Here is a 3455-nt window from a genome sequence, read left to right on the forward strand (position 1 = left end):
CTTGGATGTCTAATTACCTCTCTCAGTCACCCACACACTAACTCACTCTCACTCTGTTTATCTAAGTATGTTTACCTTTTTTGTCTCTATCCACTTGTTCATATAATATATATATATATATATATATATATATATATATATATATATATATATAGAGAGAGAGAGAGAGAGAGAGAGAGAGAGAGAGAGAGAGAGAGAGAGAGAGAGAGAGAGAGAGAGAGAGAGAAATATATACGTTTATCTATCCGTTTATCTATTTGTCCAACTATCTGTCCCTCTGAATACATGTACCCTTCTCCTTATTCCCTTATTCCTCAACTGGTCTCTACCTCCTCCATACCCCACCCCCTCCCGTCTCTTTATTCCCAAACTTTTTTTTTTCAAATCTATCAGTTTCACTATCAATAGTTTCAGCTTCACCTCCCAAATGATAACTTTCTGAATGTCTAGAACAGAGGTACCGCCCAGTGGAGCAAGCATACTCCCCGATGTACCTTCTGGGATCAGCAGAGAGTAAAACATAGTGTATGTTGATGTTGATAGCTTGACTGTCTTGTAGGTAGGGTGGGGTGTGGTCATGTTTGTGGTGATGCTTGGGGTGACTACGTGGGTGGTTGATGATTATGGTGATGGTTAGGGGTGTGTGGGTGGTGGTGGTGATTGTATAGGTGGTGAGGGGGTGGGTGGTGAGGGGACGGGTGGTGATGGTGATGGTTGTGTGGGTGGTTAGGGGGTTGGTGGTGGTTGTGTGGGTGGTGGTGGTTGCGGGTGATGAAGGTTTTCGTGTCTGCGTGGGTGGTGGTGGTCCCCATGTTTAATAGTGTTATGAGCTGTGGTGACGGTGGGTTGGTGGTCTTGTTTGTGTTAGTAACGAGGGCTGTTGTGACCTGGAGTGTTGGTGGCCATATTAGTATAAGATACCAAGGCTGTCGTGTCGAGAGTAACGATAGCCATATTGTGAAGCAGAAATACTTTGAAAAAAACTATGTGACTGGCAAAGTATGAGCTCAAGAGGTACATGGCGAACTGAAGATTAGAAAACACTAGTTCAGTACAAGCTGACGAGATCATGTACAGAATAGAAATATGCCTCCCTTTCTTAGCTTGGAATGGAAAAATAGATTAAATCCTCTTTGTTACTGCATGGCGTGTAGCTGTACTCTTGACGAAACAAAGAGTGATCAAGGTAATCATCGTTACTTGCGTTCTTGATTTTTTGAACGTTGAGTGGCGGTGAACATTACTAGTATTTATATGAACATTTTTTCTCGATATTACCATTCCCGTCATTACAATTATTAGTGTTGTAGTGTTGTTCTTACCCTTGTTACTATTAGTATCATTGCCCTTTTCTATTATCGCTATCATTACTATCATCTAGATCATTATTTTATTTTCATAATCATTCTTGTCTGTCATTAATAATCATTACTGTTATTATTAGTCATTAATAATCATTACTGATATTATTATTATTATTATAATACTTACTATCGATATCTTAATCTAATCAATATCACTATTTCATAATTGACCCAAGTTGGAATATATGTCGTTTTTTCGAGGACACTTTTCGGCGTCCAACGACAACGTATGGGCTGCGACCTGCGTGCAATGGACATTTATGGCGCGGGAAATAGCGTTAGTTTTTCATCAAAATATTAAACCTGCGAGCAAAGGATATTAATGGTGCGGGCAACAGCGGCAGTTTTTATATCAAAGTATTCAACGTGCGAGGAGCGAAGTACAGGCGGTGACCAGTTTTTTTTTTTTTTTTTTTTTTTTTTTGTCGTTGTCATTACGGTTTACTTGTTTATTTGTCTTTCTTGAACGGATGGGAGTGAAGTAATTTCGTTTTAATCACCGGACGAATGAGAAGGAGATATAACCGAGACGAAACCAGAATTCAAGAGTTGTCCAAAGGATGAACTTAGTTGTAAAATATTAACATTGCGACTTAATACCGATGTTCTGACGTGACCTTTTTTTAATATGAATGAACTTTGTTTCGTTTTGTTGTTAGTGATGTTAGAATACCAATATCTGCGAGAAAAAAAAAACTGGCACGAGCAAAAGTGCTCATAGCTACGATTCAAAACTATTGAAGATTGGCGTCACTGTGGGCATTTGCGCGTCTTCCAACCTGCATTGTTGGTAATATAATCATGATCTTACTCTTATCATTATTTCTACAACTACCATGATTTTCACATTCATCATCACTTGTTAATCTTTTTTCTTTTAATCAATTTTATTCTATTTTTTGTTATTGTTATTGTTTCATTTTTGTTATTATTACTCTTATTATTTCTGTAACTACCATGATTATCACATTCATCATCACTTATTAATCTTTTTTTTCTTTTAATCATTTTTTTTTTTTTTTTTTTTTTTTTTTTTTTACTGTTTCATTTTTGTTGTTATTACTCTTATTATTTCTGCAACTACCATGATTATCACATTCATCATCACTTAATCTTTTTTAATCAATTTTATTTTATTTTTTGTTGTTATTGTTTCATTTTTGTTATTGTTGTTACTCTTATTATTTCTGCAACTACCATGATTATCACATTCATCATCACTTATTAATCTTTTTTTCTTTAATCAATTTTATTTTCATTTTTGTTATTGTTATTGTTTTGTGTTATGGTTGTTTCGCATTGTTTGTAGTAGTTAGTATATGTTATCTATGCTAATCGTCTTTTGTAATTTGATATCCATTATCATTACTACCTCGTTTATTATTACGTCCGTTTTCATTTTTTTTACAATTGATTAGCATTTGTCTCAACACTATGGACATAATTATTATGTTGTTATTCAGACATCTCTAGTGATTAAGTACCGAAGAAATAATGGGTCATCCGTTCATATTCTCAATAGTTGTCTACATCAAAGGGAATAGTTTTATCTGCATATTCATACAGATGACTGACGAAAACTATTTTAAAAGGAAAGAAAATAAGTAAATGAACGTGGATGGGACCGAAAAATACATATATAAGTACATTAATTAAAAAAACAAAAGAAATAAACGAAAATATTCGAAATGCCTAACCGTTCGAATCAACAAACGTTTTGAAATCGAATCGCAAACGTTTAGTCCAGACTGGAACAAATTTCAGCTATTTCTCACGCCTCTCTCTTTAGGCAGTGCGTGAGTGGTCATCTTAATTGGTCATCATTTCTTCTAATGCTTTTAAGCGAGAATGCTTTTAGGGTTCCTGTGTTATTGGCCGTGTGCAATAATTCTGTAGTGTATTCTATTTGCTCTGCCACTCTGCGTCGTTATTATGTATTGGTCATTTTTTGGAATACGTCCAAGCGGACTGCGACGATATTGGTATCGTTGGAGTCCTCTCACTTTCTACCATGCAAATATGGAGGTTTTATTGCGCAGAAACCTCTCATTAGCGACAAACTTGGACTAGATAGTATGGGAGGGCATGACA

This window comes from Penaeus vannamei, chromosome 13 (genome assembly GCF_042767895.1).
Source record: "Penaeus vannamei isolate JL-2024 chromosome 13, ASM4276789v1, whole genome shotgun sequence".
Classification (NCBI taxonomy): Eukaryota; Metazoa; Arthropoda; class Malacostraca; order Decapoda; family Penaeidae; genus Penaeus; species Penaeus vannamei.